The following is a 19,875-nucleotide window of genomic DNA, read 5'->3' as shown; positions in this document are numbered from 1 at the left end:
TCCCCTTATTAGCCTTCAGCCTTACTATAAAAATCATTGAATTTAATTATTGAGAATCAATATTTGCCCAGCATAATGCAGGTTCCCTCAGGACCTGTAAACCAAGAGGCATGGGCATTGACCGGTCCCCAGTGAGATGATGCTCTAATAGGTAAGACAAGATGCTGAGTGGGGGCTTCCCTGGTGGCGCAGTGGTTAAGAATCTGTCTGCCAATGCAGGGGACACGGGTTTGAGCCCTGATCCGGGAAGATCCCACATGCCACGGAGCAACTAAGCCCGTGCACCACAACTACTGAGCCTGTGCTCTAGAGCCCGCGAGCCACAACTACTGAGCCTGCATGCCACAACTACTGAAGCCCACGCGCCTAGAGCCTGAGCTCCTCAACAAGAGAAGCCATTGCAATGAGAAGTCCGCACACCGCAATGAAGAGTGGCCCCTGCTCGCCGCAACTAGAGAAAGCTGCGTGCAGCAACGAAGACCCAATGCAGCCAAAAATACATAAATAAATTTATATGTATAAAAAAAGTGCTGAGTGGGATGGTTATGCTGCCCGGGAGACCAGGAGACTTCGAGAGTCTCATAAAATTTGCTCAAGGGTAGATAGCAGGTTGATTTCCAACCCAGGTCATTCTAACTACAGAGTCTATACTTTTAACCATGACTATCTGTTGGCTATGGTGAGAGAATGGAGAGAGGTCAAAGTTTCCCAGTTTCTCTTAGTTGCTTCAGTTTTCCGTTTTGAGAAAGAAAAAGAAAGAGAGAGAGTGGGGAGGGGAGGGTAGAAGAGAGAAGAGAGAGAGGAGGAACAGAAAGCTGGCTTTGGAGTTGTGTGCAGGGCAAACAAACGTATCCACCTAGTATTCTGGGAGCCCACTTGCTCACTCAGCTCCCTCTGAGTAGGAAGCCCTACCTGGATGTCAGGCTCACTGCTGTGTTCCTCCTCCCCTTCAGGAGGCAGGGCTTGGCCTGTTCAAGGCGAACGTCAAAGCTCATGTCACTTTGGGGCTCTGATAAAAAGTCTCAGCAATGGCTTGGAAGAAATCTCACATGGTTCAGAGCACAGATCTTGGAGCCAGGCAGAACTAGAGTCAGATCCCAGCTACACCACCTACTAGATGTGTGACCTTGAGTCAGTGACTTCAACTTTCTAGGCCTCAGATTCCATTTCTGGAAATTGAGGATGGTAATGAACAGTATCTCTCTCTTCCACGGCAGCGAGAGTGAAATGAAAGACATGCACTTAAGGCACTGGCTGATTACATGGGAAATGCTCAGTAAACGGCTTTGTTGTTGTTTTTACTGGTCTCAGAGCAGTGCCCCCTGAAGGCCGGCATGGAGATGGCAATAGCCAGTGCTACAGACAACTCAGGGCTATTTGTGTATCCCACCCAATCTAGAGAGTCTCCTTTCGAAGCAAAAGTCTTTGAATTTGTGTGTGTGGGTGGGCGGTCTTTTATTTTTAATAATTACCTGATAACCAACCCCCCCTTGCTAAAATCTATCAAGATAATAATCTGTCGATATCTATTAAGATTATAAGACCATATCTCTATTGATCCCAGCAATCTCACTTTTGGTAATCTAAAATAGAAATAAAAACACCAGTACGTAAGGACATATGCATAAGAATGACCAAAACCAAAACAAAACAAAACTGGAAACAAGGTGAATGCCCATCAGTGGGGAACTGGTTGAATACATTGAAGTGATTCCATTCTGTGGAATATTATTTAGCTATTAAAAAGATTGAGTTAGATCTGTGTCTAGCGACCTGGAATGATATCCATAATATATTGAGGGAGAAAAGCAAATGGCAGCTAATAATATCTCCAGTGTGATTCGGTTTTTAAAATCAAACAATGTCCCCTCCCTTGTGCACGTATGTGTGTGTTTTGAGGGTGAGGAAGATGAGGAGGAAACACAGCTAGCTGTTAACATTGGTTACTTTGGAGTTGGGCGGTGTGGGGACGGGGTGGGAACTGAGCAGGGTATATTACTTCTTTTTCTGTTTTTGGATAGTTTCACTGGTTACAGTAAACACATTACTCTTGTAATTTTTGAAGAGGGAACTTTATCTGTGTTTGCAGATGTAAGAAAAAAAATAATGGTGTGAGGTAACCCTGTGAGATCACATAACTAAGAAAGTATTTTCTTCACAGCCTAATTGCCTGAGGAAAGGGGCCACATCTTTTCAGCTTTGTACGTCTAAGACCAGCAAGGTGCCTTCCTTATCCAGAGAAAATACTCAGTGAGTGTGAAATATATGCGTGAATAACATTTACTCAGCCAGCATTAGGGGCTCTGGCTTTTCAGTGAGCTCACTGAACTTGAAGTGAGTTTATACTCAGATGAATCTTCTGATGATGACTTTGCTTAGCTAATTCTTTACCACAGAGCTACGTTCTTGAACTTTTCCTTTTCAGTGGTTTTATCAGTGACTCTGTGAGAATTGCAGTGGCAAGCGAGTCAATCACAGTGGCAGGGAACTTAGCTGGGAACTCTAGTGCCTTTGCTGGATGAGAGTTGGGATCCCCAAAAGGACTTCTTTGCATTAAAACCTGCCAACCTGAACAAGATGAAACTTTAAATCTGGGTTAAAAAGTCCCAAGAGCAAAAACATGTTGCTTGAAATGCATTTGGCTAGCTGCCTTCAAATAGCTTTTCCCAGCTTCTTAAAAAATACATAAAAAACCAGAAAGAGATGAAAACTCAAAGCTTAAAAATTAAAGACTGAAAGACAACTCAATGGCACAATCTTGGAAGAAACAACACCAACTATAAATGCAGTTGGAGACAAAATGATAAAGTAGAGAAGAAAAAAGATAGACTTGGAAGAACATAATCTTTAAGCAATCACACTGTTCAACTCTATACCAAAACATTTATACGTTTCTATGAAGTGAATGATTTTCGAGGAAACAAAAAGGACTCCAGAAAAAGGCCTGTTATAGACAAATAAGGCATGAAAGAAGTTGTCAAATAACTATTTTTCAAAAGGCCCCAGGCCCAGAGGGTTTTACATGAAAATTTCCATGTTGTTGAATCTATTTCAGAGCAGAGGAAATCATTTTATCAAGCTACTACAACTCTGATATCAAAACTTAACACAAATAGCATATCGAAGGCAGACTACAGATACATTTTATTGACAAATATAGAGAAAAGTCCTAAATTACATAGTAGCAGACCTATATCAGCATTATATTGTCAAAAATAAAATATAGCCCAAAAGGATTTATTACAAAAATGAAAGATACTTTGTACTATGAAAGGTATCAACACATCTTATCCTATTAACAAACCAGAGAAGAAAAAGTGTGAAATCTCGGTAGATATCCAAAAATGTAAACCTCCATACCCATTTAAGATTCTTAGTTAGCTAGACGTTGATAGAAACCTTCCTAGCATGATAAAGAAAACCTTTCTAAACCAATAGCAAATACCATGCTTCTTGGTGAAATCCTGAAGAGCAGGATTAGGGGAGCAGGAATCACCCTGGGAGTTTGCTAAAATGCAGATCACTGGGACTTCCCTGATGGTCCAGTGGCTAAGACTCCACACTCTCAATGCAGGGGTTCTGGGTTTGATCCCTGGTCAGGGAACTAGATCCCGCATGCCGCAACAAAGTTCCCACGTGCCGCAACTAAGACCCGGTGCAGCCAAATAAATGAATATATTTTCTTAAATGCAGATTAGTGGGTTTGCCTAAGTTCTGGGATTTATACCTAGGTCTGTAACCACACTTTGAGAAACAATGTCCATAGGCATCACAATTACAGTGAGGAGCAAGGCAAAGGTGGTCTTTAAGCACCACCGCTGTTGACCACCATTCTCTAAGGCTCAGTCAAAGAAAAGAGAGTAGGAAGAAAATAAGTTCTATCTCTTATTTGCAGATGATATGATTGTTTACCTGGAAAACCAAATGAAATTAATTACCATGCAACTGGCACCAATAAGAAAGTTCAAGCAGCTTATAAATAGATAATTACAAATTGGTAGCTTCCTCACACACCAGTAATACGAAATATACAGAAAATATCCTGGGAAAGCATACCCATTAACATTAGCAACCAGGAATATAACAGCTATCTAAAAATAATATACCCAATCAATGCACAGGCTTGAATGAGGAAAATGGAACAACTTTTCTAAAGGACATAAAAGGAAACATTAATACACGGGAGATTTATTATGTTTTTAAATGAGGAAGATTCAATGTTCTGAAGATGTCTATTGTGCCCAAATAACTCTATTAATTAAATTTTTATTAATATTCCATTTCTCTGGCAAGTTGACAGAATGGTCAGAAAATTCACTAGGAAAATCAAAAGAACTAAGAACATGTTGGTAAAGAAGCATACTAAGGAAGCACATAGTAAGGAAGCACTTCTGGTATTAAGAATCTTTAAAACTATGGTTTTAATTCAAACAAGTATGATAGAACCTCAGAAATAGAAGTATAGATTAAAGAATAGAAAGTCAGATACAGATCTATTGTGTGTGTGTGTGAAGTTAATCAAAGAAAAAGGTCATAATCCACTCCAATGTGGATGAACTATTTCATAAATAGCTTAATTTGTGGTTTAAATATTGAGGGCAACTTTGTGTCCAAGTTCTTGAGATTCTCATATCTGCCAACAACGAAAGACAGAAGGAAATTAACATGGTGGTAGCTGAGGGGTAAAGTGCTCAGGACTAGCCTGCAATGGGCTCAATACGAGTCTCCAGGCCCATGTGGCTTCTTAAACATTTAATAAACTCATAAGCTACATTATTACAGGGTCAGAAGGGATGGATGTAGGATTTTAGTCCCCATTCCATTATTTACTTGATGTTTGACCTAGAGCAAATCACTCAATTAACCTGAACCTCAATTTTCTCATCAGAAAATGGGGATAATGCACACAGGTCCTGACTCATTCATAACGCTGTGAGGGAAAATGAAATCATATACGAAAGCCCACTGTAACTGTGAAGTGTTGAGCAACAGTGGACATCTGGTAACCCTATTCTAATTTAGGCTGGTGTCACAGCACAGGGGTTAGGAGCCCAGGCTGTGGTGAGAAGCTGCCTGGGTTTATTGCATTGTGGCTTCGTCATCTACCATCTGTGGGATCTGGAGAAGGTTCCTTCACCTTTCTGTACCTTGGTTTTGTCATTTACCAGCTGTGGATCCTTGGGCAAGTTACTTAACCTCACTGTATTTTGGCTTTCCTCATCATTAAAAGGGTAATAACAATAGTACCTACCCCAAAGGTTGTTCCAGGTAGCAAATGAAAAAGCATGCATACTGCTTAGACCAGTGCCTGACATGTAACTGATGCTTGTTGTTTATCATCATAATTATCTCTGGGGATCTATGCCTCTCCTACTCCAAGGTTGGAGCACATAGGCCAGTCTGCCCTTTGGGACCCCTCATCTACAGTGATTGGTTCAGTAATAGACATAGACCTAATCAGAGCCAGTGAAATACAATGAGACTTATACTTGCTGGGAAAGAAACTTATATTCTTCTGTTGAATTCAAGCAGAGAAGCATATAGCCCTGAGAGCTGCTGTTATGTATCTGTATCTCTGAGTCTCTCATCCATTACTCTGAAATGGAGTCAACAAGAGAGGAAGCAGGGGAAAGAATGGTGAGAGAAATAGTGTATTTGTGAATTTGATACATCAAGTCATACCTTTACTGTCCAGGTTTGTGAGCCAATAGACTCAGTCTCTCTCTCTCTCTCTCATCTATCTCTATCTCTATCTCTTTTTCTCTCTCATTCTTTAAGTCAGTTAGAATTGGGTTTTCTGTCACTTGCAATTGAATGAATTTTAGGTGATGCAACAGTATTATTGTACTATTATGACATCAAACAAAATGTTCCCCAATTCTCCAGAACAGAACAGATTGGGTCTTGTTAACATAAACTCTGCACTTCATACATTTTTCATCCTCAGTGTGTGGTCACACAATTATGAATGACAATCCTTTATCCAAATGATGGGCCTTTAAAAGATAAAAACAACACTGCCCTTTTCCAATTCTGGTTGAGAGCACAGTGCTAGAGACAAGTCAAGAGCTTCAAGCTCATGACCTTCAAGCAGCAGCCCCGGGGCTGGAATGGAAATTAACCAGAAACCAGCATTTCAAATTTCAAAAGGTCACCATTTATGAAAATATTCTTTAATGTTCACCCCAAACCAGATGATAAGTCAGAAATGGAAGGAGTGGGGCTGAAACAATGGTTACACACAACTTGCTTTCCACGACCCAGTAAACTCTATTTGTGCCCAATTAGACTGGCAGTGACCTCCTGATGTTGCATTCAGACTTTTAACATCAGTTAATCTGTCACACTGAACCTCATCTAGTGACCTGTCACTGGGTGTCCCTATAGGAATTAACAGAGTTTGGAATGTACGTGTTTGTCTTCTGATCAAAAAGCATAGCTACATATATGGGGAAGCAATTAGACAAGACATCTCTTACGAGTTTTGGATCAATGTATCCAATGGCCCTCTTAACACACGCACTTGAATATTAGATGAGAAGCTATAAATTCAACATGTTCAAAAAACCAAACTCCCCAACTCCCCCTACAAACTTTCCATCAGTAAGAGGCATCACTGCCCATCCAGAGGTGAAGCCAGAAACACAAGAGTCCCCTGACTTTATTTTTCTTCACCCGTGACAAACAACAAACAGACACTTCTCTGGATTCCAGCTTTTACACACCTCCCAAAGTGATGGCCAATGTCTCCATCAGCACGGCCACCTCCCTAACAAGGAGGGTCATTGCTCCTGGATTATTGCATTAAAGCCTCTCAACTGGCCTTCAAATATTCCTCTTCTATTCCCCCATCCACTGTCCACACTCCATCTGCAATGAGCCTCAAAAATGAAAACTTTATCATGTCAGATTTTTTAACTACCATTTTAAACTTTATAAACGGTTCCTGTTGCCCCCCAGGATAAAGTCTGACCTAACACACTTTCCACGGATCTGCATGACTTGGCCCCTACCATTCTCTGCACTCACCCCACCTATGAATGTATACTTTCCTATGGCCATTACTGAGTGTTTTAGTTCCCCTATTATGCCATGCTCTCTTCAGCCTCCAGACATCCATATGTGCTGTTCTCTCTTCCTGGAACACTACCTCATCCCTTCATTTCTCTAACTCACATTCATCCTTCAGTTCTTGTGAGAGTTGTAGTTTTTATTTTGGAAAATTCTTAGTCCAGGGATGCAGCTTGGTGGTTAAGGGGAAAGGCTATGTAGTCATATCATTTGAGTTCAAATTCTGTCTCGGACATTAGCTAGCTGTGTGACCTTGGGCCAGTTACTTAACCTCTCTGTACCTAAGTTTTCTTATCTGTAAAATGGTGAAGATAAGCATTGTTAAATGGGTTAAATGTGATCATGTAAATGACTTAGCATAGTGGCTGGTACATAAACTGTCAGGCAATGTTAGGTATTATCATTATTTTACATGCCATACATGGACGCTTCCAAAGGCTCTGTCTTTGGTTCCATTCTCTTCTTTTTCACAGCTTTTTTGGAGGCTCTTATTCTCATTCTCTTATTCTCTACCCTTTGCCACTGATGATTTGCAAATGTGTATTTCCAAATCAAACTTCTTTCCAAACTTCTAGAGTCTCTCACTGAGATTATTGCAGTGGCACTCACCACCCTCCTCTTGCGGCTTATCTCCCTGCTCCACTCTTACATCTCTAAAATCTGTTTCCACATGGCACCTGACTATAATTTTTAAAAAGTCAGTTCAGATCACATCACTCCTCTGCTGAAAACCCTTCAATGGCCCTTCCCATTATCTTTCGACCAGGGCTATCAACCCTGGCTCTGTTGACATGTGGGACTAGAAAATTCCATTGTGGTGGCTTTCCTGTGCATTGCAGAATGTTTAACAACATCCCTGATGCCCCTAGATGCCAGGAGTACTCCCCAATGCCCCTACCAAGTTGTGACCACCAAAAATGTTGCCAGATGTTGCCAAATGTCCCATGGGGGGCAAAATTATCCCATACTGAGAACCACTGCTTAGCCTAAATTCTTGATATCTTATGATAAGTGTCCAGGTCATTCCTGCTCATCCTGAGGACCAGACTGGAGTCAGTTCCACTCAAACCACATGGACAGAGGATCGAGTGATAGGGTGACATAGTAACCCAAAAAGAAAATCAGAGTGCTGTTACCAGAAGAAGGGGGATGGATGTGGGGCTGGCACAACAACACACAAACAGGAGCAGACGTTCCTGGCAGCATCCCCAAGCCTCCCTTCGATTTCCCATTTCTCTCTGTTTCCCAGTGCCTAGCACTGGGACGGGGCATGAGAAATGTTTGTTCAGTGGGTGCCCCAATAGTCCCTTCCATTCGCTAAACTTTTCATCTTCACACTCAGTCTCTTTAACTGATCATTTGAGGTAGAAGGTAGACAATTTATAAATTTAAACCCCTATCCACCAAAAACTTGAGGACTCACAGCTCAGTTTCCCTACCTTCTGCTTTGTCTCACGTGTAGGGAATCTCACCACAAATCCAGAGCTTTGACCTCTTTGTAGGGACATAGCTAAGCTTTGTCGGTGTTTGTGAACAAAGACACAAGACACAGTGAATCCTTCAGGCCATGTCAAACTTGATACCAGCAGGGTTGCATTTTAATCCAAGACACCTCTTTCAGCACCTGCTGAAATCTCACGTTGCCTCTTACAGTCCAGTGATGGGGGAACAATGGCTGAGCTTAGCTGCAACTAAAGAGAACTCAAAAACAGAGAAATGGGAACCCGCCAAGGGACCGTGTTTCAGCTCCCAGTGGAGGAGAAAAGACAGAACTAGAAGGAAATCTTATGACAGAAGTATGAAAATGGCTTCTTTAGTTTCTCTCCTCAACCTCTTGAAGTTTGTCAACAGAGTGAAAATTCAGCTGTAGAGAGATTCTCCAGTTTTGGGGTCTCAGGACTCCTTTACACTTGTGCAAATTATTGAGATGTTTCTATGGGTTAAATCTAACAATACTTACTGCGTTGGAAAACAAAACTCAAAAAATTTAAAAATATTTATTTTTAAATCATTTGAAAATAATGATAGACCCAATAGCATGTTAACATATGTAACATATTTATACGAAAAATAGCTATATTCTCTAAAAAAAAAAAAAAAAAAAGCAAGAAGAGTGGCATTTGGCTTTACATTTTTGCAAATCTCTTTAGCGTCTGGCTTAATAAGAAGGCAGATAAATTCTCATATGTGCTTCTGCGTTTGACCTGCTGCCAAATGTTTTGTTGAGGTATATGAAGAAAACCTAGCCTCATACAAATATGTGGTTGACAAAGATAGATGAATCTGAATAGCCTTTGAAGATAATTGTGGATAGTCTCCTTTGATATTACACCAAAACTCGACAAGCAGTAGTTTCTTAACAGTCAGTTGCAATGTGGAATTTGAAACCATATTCATTAACTTTTTATGCTCTAGTACATTAAAATCCCTTGCTCTTTCTAATTCTGCATCTTGAATGAATCTTTTACCGAGGGATCATTTTTAACGTCATGCATCGGTCATTTGGAAAATATCAGCTGAGTTATACAGATCTTCCAAATCTGGCACATTACACAATAGAAAAAAAAATTACATTCACTCATGGGGGCAGATAGGAGCAAAATTGTAATTTTTACTTGAAACCTTGAATTTTTCCCTTGGCAATAAATACTGTCAGTTGTTTCGTTGAAGTGACAGGCTCACTTAGCTCATTTTCGAGAAAATGTCTGCCAAATACCCAAGCCTGAATAACCATAATTTGCCTGTCAGTCGTCCTTTCAAGTAAATATGGTGTTTCATGGGAAAAAAGCAGCTAGTTCAGCTAGCAACTCAGTTGCACGAGTGCCTTTGCTGGAGACCCACGGTGGCCTTTGGTTTACAACGGAAGTGCTTTACGTGTCTTTCCCATTTTGTTACATACAAGGTTCAGGATTTAATAAAATTAATACCTTTTTGCTGCTTCACCAGGGATGTTTCAAAGTGAAACTAGCACTTTCTTTCACTGTGAGTGAGTGGTGGTGGTGATGAACACGATGAGAGCTAGAACCATTTGGTTCCATTGCTGTTATTCATGCTCAGGCTCCAGGAGTGTTACCCACCATTGTTTTTGCATCATCTGTGCAAGTGTCAACATAGTGAAAAAAGGCAAATCACATCTTATTAACACTATGCAATAGTTTTGACTTTGCAGACCCCCATGAAATGGTGTTGGAAGGCTCCCCTTACTCCTGGGCTTAACAGAACACATTTTGAGAACACTGGGCTATGACATCAGCATTAAGGACATCAGTTTTCAGATTTAAAAGACCTGGGATTGAATCTTCCCTCTACCACCACTCACTAGTTATGAGAATTTGGACAGTTACTTCTCTGAGTTCCATTTGCTCATCGGGAAAATGGGTATAATACCCCACAGGGCTCTTGAGAGGACCAAGTGAGATAATGCATACAAGCACTCAGTATGCTCTTGCTACAGTTATTTACTGAGTGCTAATTGTTCCCCAGTGTGGCTCAGCTGGGGGATATTCTAGAATACATATTCCCTAAGGTTTTGACCACCTTCATCAACAAGTGTGAAAGGAATCGGGCTGAAGATGTATCACCAAAGATCATGAATCTTGTTTCCTGGTAAGGTCTCTATTAGCTATGTCATTGGCTTTGCCTCAGGGAAGCAAAGACTTGTGAAGATTCTCAGGGACTAACAGAACAGTGGTATCCATGGCCGGGATGAATCCTTGCTGTTGGCAGAACAATGCAGATGGGCAGATTCTGTCTGATCTATTTATCAGAGGAAGATGGTGAAAACCAACACCAAATTAGTACTTACGTGTGCCAGGTACTGCTCTAAGTGCTCTACAAAGAATAACTCATTAAATCCCTATAACAACCTTATGAGTAATAATCCCCTTTTTATAGATGAGGAAATTGAGACACAGAGAGATTAGGTAATGCATCCAAAATCACACAACTGTATGTGGTTGACCTGGGATTTGAGGCCAAGCAATCTGACTGTATAGGCTGAGTTCTTAACTACTACACTGCACTGAGGAAGCAGGAAAAAAAGGGAGGGAGGAGTGATTTTTCCAAAAGGTTCCTTTCCCCACCACAGGGCTCATGTTTAAAAAGCCTAATTTTGCTCTAAATGACCTGTTAAAAAAAAACCTTTGAATCAATCAGAAACACCAGGAAAAATGAAAACTGTACAAAGCAAATACATGGCATGATTTTGAACAACTAGTTAAGTGTTAGAAAGGAGACTCCATCTTTGAATGACTCAGAGATTTCAATGACATTGAAACCAGAAAGAAAAACACGTAATCCTAGAAAACAACTTAGCTTTGCATCAAACATTGTCTACATGATCATAATAATGTTCAGTGGTTTTCAAACTCCAGAATCAATCTATAGCTCCAGCATGGAAGACATTAGCATATTTATAGAATAGAATGCAAAAGGAGTGAATCTTGACCATGAAGAAGTAAAAATATAACCAATAGACATGGGTACGTGTGTGTGGTGGGGGAGGGTATGTGGACATCCTCATTCTACAAAGTGGGAAGCTAAGACATTCTACCCAAGGTGGTTGGAAAAAGAAATGAAGATTAATGTTATTTTTAGAAATTAGAAAGGTAATCAATACAGAGTGTGGAGTGAGTTAGCTAAATCCTCACCTATTATGGCAGGAAGTCAATAGATTATAAACCAAGAAATAGAAGATAAACATATTATTTAGAGATGTGGATGTAACCACCAGAGGAACTGAATCAGAAATGGTTCTAAAAAAAAAAAAGCTTGCTCTGAGGAGTAGGATTTGGAGTAGGGAGGGGTGAACCCCCTTGAGGTAGATGCTTGTCATTAAAAGCCCTTCCATATGATTTGATTTTTAAAAATAGTGTGCATGATTAAATGTCTTAATAAATTGTAAGATACTTTTTTAAAGCTTTTGAGTAAATTATGAGTAATTTGACCTGGAAGAGAAAAACATACCCTTTCTAATCTCCTTGACAGAGTAGAGCAGAAAAACAGGGAAATGATATATATTAGAGATTCACCAAACTGGAAGTAGCAGTAGTTCTGGGGGTTAGGGGATGAAACCTTGCCTTGTCTATTTTACTTTAAAAGTTGGTATTAAGAATATGTTTTTGTATTACTTTTATGTTAAAAGTGTTTTAATTAAGAAAATACAGTAGGAAAAACATGCCACTCAAAAACATGACAAAAATCAAATATCCAGGATTGTCTGTAAAAAAAACAAAAACAAAAACAAAAAAAACAGGGCTTCCCTGGTGGCACAGTGGTTGAGAGTCTGCCTGCCGATGCAGGGGACACGGGTTCGAGCCCTGGTCTGGGAAGATCCCACGTGCCGCGGAGCAACTGGGCCCGTGAGCCACAATTGCTGAGCCTGCGCGTCTGGAGCCTGTGCTCCGCAACAAGAGAGGCCGCGATGGTGAGAGGCCCGTGCACCGCGATGAAGGGTGGTCCCCGCTTGCCGCAACTGGAGAAAGCCCTCGCACAGAAACGAAGACCCAACACAGCCAAAAATAAATAAATAAATAAATAAATAAATAAATAAATAAATAAAAGAACGAAAAAAAAAAAAAAACCAGTTCAAAAACTTAAAAAAGAGAGAGAAATGTGTCATCTCTCAATCATCACTCAGTTTGTCTCCATGGAGCTCTAGAGGTAGGCTGTTTTCCTGTTCTCTTTCCCTTCTGCTTAAGGATAAGAAGCCAGGGGCTCTGAATTCATGTCCACTCCAGCCCCCAACACATGGGAGAGGTCGGTTCTCCTCTGTGTGCCCTACACAAGCCCTCCTCACGCATTCGGCAAATGTGTTTTGAGCACCTATTGTAGGCCAGGCACCTTGGGGACACACTAGCCCTAAGAGAACACTTCTGTGATGATTAGTCCCCCTGACTAATCCAGGACCCCCTGCCTTATGCACCAGGAGCATTCTGCACTGTTCGCCTGGGTGCACTCAGCTTCTTCCCTACATAATTGTGAACTTACCAAAGATGGGACCGTGTCTACTTTATTCTCTGCTGAATCCTTGGCACCTAGCACAGTGTCTGGCACACAGTAGGTGCTAAATAAGCCCTCATAGAGCTGGAGGACCAGGTTGGAGCTCCCCTCAAGTGCAAACCGCTTACTTCACAGCTCCTATTGCCTCTCCAGACTGAGAAGAGGGACCAGCATGGGAGAAGATGCCAGCTTGAGGGGGAGAAGGGGGTGAATCTGTGAGTCAGGAAGAGGTTGCCCTACAGGAATGATGACTCCAAGAGCTTTGTAAGATCTGGTAAGCATTAGAAACTTCCACGTCATTGTCATTTCGTTTAAACCCCATTTCCCCATAATGAGAAATACAATACCGAAGACAGTAAGGGACCATGGCTTGTTTTCAGGGGAGGAAGGAAGGCAGTGCTGAAGAGATGCTATTCCACTGTGCCCAGTCTAAGAGAAGCACGAGGGCGAGGTGAGGCAAAAGCTTTAACGATTAGAGCTGAAGTTTTGCCTGGGGGAAGCAAGGAAGGTCACAGGACGAACTGCTCCTTCTATCAAGCAGCAAATAATGCAGGTGAGGAGAAGACTCAGACATGGCAAATTCAAGAACACGTCATTCCTGGGATTAAACTCTTCCAAAGGCTTCCAGTTCACTCTAAGTCCAAGTTCTTATAGCTTCTTTCTGGCCTCAACACCCTCACCTATTTTCTTTTCCTCCTCACTCATCCTGTTCAACCCCACTGGCTTCCTTGCTCCTTAAACACCCCAGGCACCTCCTCACCTCAGGGCCTTTGTACTTGCTGTTCCTTCTGCCTGCTAGGAATGCTCTTCCCACATGGCTTGGTTCTTTACCTCTTTCAGATCTGGGGTTAAATGTCACCTTCTCAGGGAAGCCAAACTTGACCACACTGTTTAAAATTTCATCCCCCTTCCCCTCCCCAGTACTTCTGCCTACTTTAAGAGAGTTTGGAGAAAGTCCATGGTCTTGGGCTAGGACTCTCCATTTCCTATGCTCAGCCCCAGGGACTCCAACTGGAAAATCATCGTTGGGGGTGGCCCAGATTGACTTTTCCTTGGTTCAGACCTCATTATCTCTTAGAATCCAACCCCTGCCATTTCCCCACTGCTCAGAGCTAAGCCATCACTCACCACAGAGTAAAAAAGCAGAAAAGAGCAATTATTACGCTGTGCAGCAGACCTTTGACTCAGATTAACATCATTGCCTCTTGATTTGATCTTTTTATTTTTCTCTAAACACTTAGGGCATTTTGATTGCAAGCCAGATTCATCTTTGGTGAAAAGTAATATTTTGAAAAACCAGGACTTACTTGATAGTACATATTTTAAGACACTTTAAGCTGATAAACAGCTAATTGGTCCTACTGTCCTGTGATTTGCAAAGGGTCAAAACGATTTGTTGTAAATATGCATGTGTATTAACTGCTCAATGCCAAAATCAATTTCCACAGGTGACAGTAGAATTTTGTAATAGATGAGGTGATGGAAGGCACCTCAACAGTTACCCGTGAGTTTCTGAATCACTTTAATTTAGCTGGTAGGTAGTATTGTATTCCAAGGCAGCTATGCATGACGCTGAATAGCATATGCTATGGAAAATAGAGTGGTGGAAATTCCATTTCCTAAACATGCAGGTATCCAAATATATACAGAATCTGAAGCACGAAGAATAGAAACAGTGCCTGCCAGATCTGTGCACAATATATCCCACACAACATGTATTTTCCTTTTTCCTTCCCCAAGTTTGCACCCAGGATATTGAGGGAATTTTTAAATGAGACTGTTAAACTACTCTGGATCATTTCTGAGGGGGAAAAAAATGGAAAATAAGTGATGGACAAACAATGTTGAGATCTTCAAGTCAGACTTGCTCAAAATACAGGCTGCTGAATTACCATCCATTGTGGCAGGGATTATAGGATATATTATTTTAAAAGTAGTTTGTGAGCACTTAATGGCAGAACAATGATTGTTAGGTATTAGCATGGATTCACTAAGAGAAACTCAAGGTAATTAAATTACCTACTCACAAGCAATAAATTCAATGTATATTTATTAAGAATCGACTATGTGCCAGGCTCTTGTTCTAGATTGGTGGTTCAGGGAAATGTGGTGGATAAAGAGTATTTGGATGGCAAAACATATGTGATAATATTTCTTACAACATGCAGGTTAAAATGTGGATAGAGGGTGTTAAGTCATGCTGCCCCAAGCTCATCTCAGCTGCCCGTTTCTAGCCTACTCAGGCCCAAGGTCACTAAGAACAAGACCTGGTGGTACACTCGTCTATTCCATGTCTGGTGTGGGTTGGGTGCTCTTCCAAAATGTTTCTGGCCTTGGCTGCTGCATGAGAATCAGGCTGCAGAACCCTAAGTACGAGAATTATCCAACCCAGAAAACTTGACTCCTGCCTGACACAGAGTATAAAGCTCAAAGAAGTCAAATGAATGATGTGCCCAAGTCTAGTCCTCAGGAAGTGGGACAGCCACGAACATAATGGCACCCTCAAGTTTGCAAACACCCCAAATCCAATGTAGAAGATGCAAGAATCTCCAATAGTCTGCTCATCTGCGTCTAGTTAGACTCTGGAAAAGAAACTGTTCTTCCAAATGATTGGTGTTGCCTTTTATTTTTTATTTACATTTGATCCAGAGGTGGTGTTTCTTCACAACCTACTGCTATTATGTCTAAATCTTGCTAGCTTTACCATATCTTTTCCTTGACCTTGCTTTCTGGATGTGGAATAAAAATTGACAAAGGCTGGGTTAATTATTTTTCACAATAGTTCCAGTCATTGAATGGTTCAGAGCCAGTGACTGACATCAAACTCTCCTGGATATAGGAGTGGGCAGGTTGGAAAAACCCAGCCCAGCAGCCCTGGGCAGTGCAGTGTGTGGTGATTAAGGTGAAGCTTCTGGTTCAAGTCCAGCCCTGCCACCACCTAGCAGGTGATCTTTAATTCTCTAAGCCTCAGTCTCCTTATTGGTGGAACAGCCCTGCTAGTTGTACACTGGGCTATTATGAGAATCAGTTGCATCTGTTTATACTAGTGCTTATCCAAGCAAGTAGAGTACAGTAATGAAAGGCAGCACAGGGTAGGGTTGGAAACCCAGCTCTGCCTCTTACTAACCACATGCCCTCTGGGTCCCCATTCCTTCATTTGTAAAATGGGGATAATAGTAATGTCTACCTTCTGAAGAAGGCACAAGGATTAAATGACGTTTGTCAAGTGCTCACGTAGAACAGTGCTTGGCATAGAGTCTGTGCACGTTAAAGAAATAAATAAATGCTCAGGAGTTAGCCCAGAAATGAACGTGCAATCTGCCCCAGTAATTGTAGCATGGCACACAGAAGGTGTTCATTAAGTGTTAGCTAATTATTATTTTACTGTTTCCTTGGCACCTCTTTCTAGGGTTCTCATGACCCATTCTCTCTTTCTGCAGCTTCCTTAGAAGCAATCTCCAGGATCCATATTGTCATGTCACCTGCTTACCGATCCCAGGAGGAAGGGCAGATCTACCCTGGAAGCAGGCCCTCTCGTGCAAACCCAGGAAGTAGCCCACAGATGATGAGTCTCTGCCTTGTAAGGAACTGTCTTAAGCCAGAGGGCTTCTAGTGCCAGACATTTCTGTTCCTCTGCATCATTTTAGAGCAAGCCTCAGTAGACCATCAAAATGGTATTTAAATCCTGAATTCTTTCTCCTCCTTCATCTCTGTTTTTGTGTTTTTGTTTCTAGTTTTCTTCATTTTTTTCAGTTTTCACAGTTTCCTCTGTTCCTTGCCCCATAGTGTTAATGTTACTTAGGGTTCTGTCAATTTCCCTCTTTGTAGTCATTGGGGTTTCTCGGACACTTCTTGTGTACTTGCATGTCTTCAGTTACCATCTATGCTTGGATGATCCTAAGTGTCAACCCAGGTTTCATCTCTGTCCTAAACTCTATATTAGTGATTCTTAACACTTACGGAGGATGAGACTCTTTCTATAAAAGTGCCCATTCACATCATATTCTTCATGAAGCTTCATAATCATATGAACCTCATCTGTGGAACTATATGGATGAGTACCTCTGTCTAGACTCTCAGTACCAGCTGCCTGTTGTGGACCTCAATTTCTTCACCCTCACCCACCCAGTAACCATGTCTGATAGAGTTTACCTTCAATCTGTCTCTAGGGTCTTTTTTTTTTTTCATTGCCATCAGAACACAGGTTACCAAAGCTTTCTTCTCTTGCCTGCCCCAACAGATATTGTTCCCTGTGTACCTGGCCAGGGGCTGCCTTCCCTAGAGACCATCAGAGGGGAAGATCTCATTGACTTTCTTTCAATCTCTTCATGGCTCAGAAAGAGGACAAGGACTGTCTGGGCAAAGAACTAAGTGAGAGTTCTTCAGGAAAGAAAAGAGAACCCAACAGAATACCTGATCTGAAGAGTCTATGATAAAGGTAAAACGTGTAAGAAAAAAAGAAAGCAATTCAACATTCTTCGGAAAACAAAGGGTACTTCTAGAAATAAAATGTTATTACCGATTCCTGCAATGAGATATAGCAGGGATTGGCTAACTTTACTTTTTCTGTAAAGGGCCAGACAGTAAATATTTTAGGCTTTGCAGATCAAGCAGCAAAATCAAGGATACTATGTAGATATTAATACAACAGTAGAGAAAACAAATTTCCATAATTTTTAAATTGACAACATTCAGAATTATAGATGCTGAAATTTGAATTTCTTATCATTTTTATGTGTCATGAAATATTTTGAGATGTTATTTAATTTTTTCTACCATTTGAAAATGGACAATATATTCTCAGCTTGTGGGTTGCACAAAAATAGGCAATGGGCCAAATCTGGCCAATGGACTATAGTTTGCCAACCCCTGAGATGTAATTATGTATCACAGTACATATACATCATTAAATTTTCAACTTGTAGAATTTTAGAGACAAAGCATGATGACATATATCCTGTTTATTGATAAGTCTGAACTAAGTGGTATATAAACAGGCACTTGTTTTATTTTGGCTTTCAACGGTGTTATGTCCAATCCCTCATTTTCTTAATGATATTTTGGGCAGATTTCATAACTTTACAGTCACTTTTGGTTGTTAAAACTTCCAATTGCCTATCTGATTGCAAAGCTGTATCCCTACTCCTCCCTCTTTTATTTTATTTTTCTCACTGTATTTATTTATTTATTACTCCTCCCTCTTTTAGATGGGAATACCTTCAATATGCTGTGGCAGGGAACAAGAAGGAAAAAAAGGCCAAAAGTGCCACTTCACTTAGCTGGATGAGGTTGCAAACCATTACTGTTCATTGCTACCGTTCCTCCAGCTGACACTGATGGTCAGGTTCTCTGCACACAGGAGTCTGTATGTTGACTTTCCGCTGGAGGCACATGCATCTGTTACTGGAGGGCCCTGTGGGGTCTTCCCACTGCAACTTCCTTCCTGATGTGAGGTGCCTGAGTCAGGTCAGTCTTTTCCATCCCACCTTGGCTCCCATCACTGGCAACTCACAGCCCCATGCTGCTGGGTCTGCAGTTGGCCCATACAGTAACCTGTGAACATTTTTACCGGCTCTCCTCCATCTGGATGGACTCAGTTCTGGACCAACATGCATGGTTTGGGAAGTGGAGCATGAGCTGATTCTCAGCCCCTGCTTGACCCCTAGGCCAGGTAGCCCTGTGCAAGACAACATCTTCATGAACATCACGTAGCCCTGTCTAGGGTCTTCTTGCCTAACAGGCTGCTCTCTTGGGTGGGATACTGACAAAATGGCTCAAGCTCTCAAGTATCCACCATAGATCCACTCAACTCAGAGACCTCTCCATTCTAAACAGGCGGACCTGCTGCCATTCCCTCTCTCAGCCCTGGTCTTGCCTCCCAGCTTCCTTGCTGAAATATGCACATGAGCAGATGAGCAGGTGTGCTGCCTAAGCTAATATCCAATCCAGGAATGAGATGCCAGTCTCTCTTTTTTCCAGCCACCCTCAATCTTTATGAATGATTCTTCTTGGAGCCACAGGTAAACTCACTGAGGAGCCAAAAGTATTGGAAGAAAGGGTAGTGGTATAAGAAAGCGAACTTGGGGCTTCCCTGGTGGCGCAGTGGTTGAGAGTCTGCCTGCCGAAGCAGGGGACATGGGTTCGAGCCCTGGTCCGGGAAGATCCCACATGCCACGGAGCAACTAAGCCCGTGAGCCACAACTACTGAGCCTGCGTGTCTGGAGCCTGTGCTGCGCAACAAGAGAGGCCGCGACAGTGAGAGGCCCGCGCACCGCGATGAAGACTGGCCCCTGCTTGCCGCAATTGGAGAAAGCCCTCACACAGAAATGAAGACCCAACACAGCCAAAAATAAATAAATAAATAAATAAATTTATAAAAAAAAAAAAAAGCGTACTTATCATTTGTCTTAGCAAATGGATCTTGTCTAAAATGCATGGATCAAGGACTACTGGTCAACATATTATTTAGAGGTATGAAGGAATGAAGGAACCACAAGACACAACTAAGAACTAAGGCAGAAACAGATGAAACTGCTTGCTACTTTTGCTTCCTCGTTGTACAGGTAAGGAAACTCATGCTCAGAGGTTTAGCAATTTCCAAAGTCTTGTAGATAGTAAACGGCAGATTCAGGTAAGAACCCAGGTCTGCCTGACCTCAAAACCCCTCCTACTATCTGATATTCTTTGTGGCCACACATAAATTGTTAAAGGCCCATTTGCTCCTACATCGAAAAAGTAGACTCTGGCAGGGTCATGGGATGAAGGAAAAGAAAAACAACCTTGGAGTTTTGTAGGCTTCTTTTT

The 19,875-nt window shown here is 41.6% G+C and overlaps 1 protein-coding gene and 2 long non-coding RNA genes across 3 annotated transcripts in view; 2 read left to right on the top strand and 1 right to left on the bottom strand.

The window, feature by feature from the left end:
- LOC309614378 overlaps positions 1 to 19,875 on the top strand; it is a 477,476-nt gene that overhangs the window by 33,954 nt on the left and 423,647 nt on the right. The gene's annotated exons all lie outside the window — the stretch shown is intronic.
- CACNG3 (calcium voltage-gated channel auxiliary subunit gamma 3) overlaps positions 1 to 19,875 on the bottom strand; it is an 87,316-nt gene that overhangs the window by 59,598 nt on the left and 7,843 nt on the right. The gene's annotated exons all lie outside the window — the stretch shown is intronic.
- Positions 1,538 to 19,459, top strand: LOC309614380. The gene is made up of 2 exons (XR_014236139.1): positions 1,538 to 17,509; positions 18,279 to 19,459. It is a non-coding gene; the product is annotated as an uncharacterized lncRNA (long non-coding RNA).

This window comes from Balaenoptera borealis (genome assembly GCF_965194805.1).
Source record: "Balaenoptera borealis genome assembly, chromosome: 16".
Lineage (NCBI taxonomy): Eukaryota > Metazoa > Chordata > Mammalia > Artiodactyla > Balaenopteridae > Balaenoptera > Balaenoptera borealis.
This window is presented reverse-complemented; position numbering and strand designations above follow the sequence as displayed.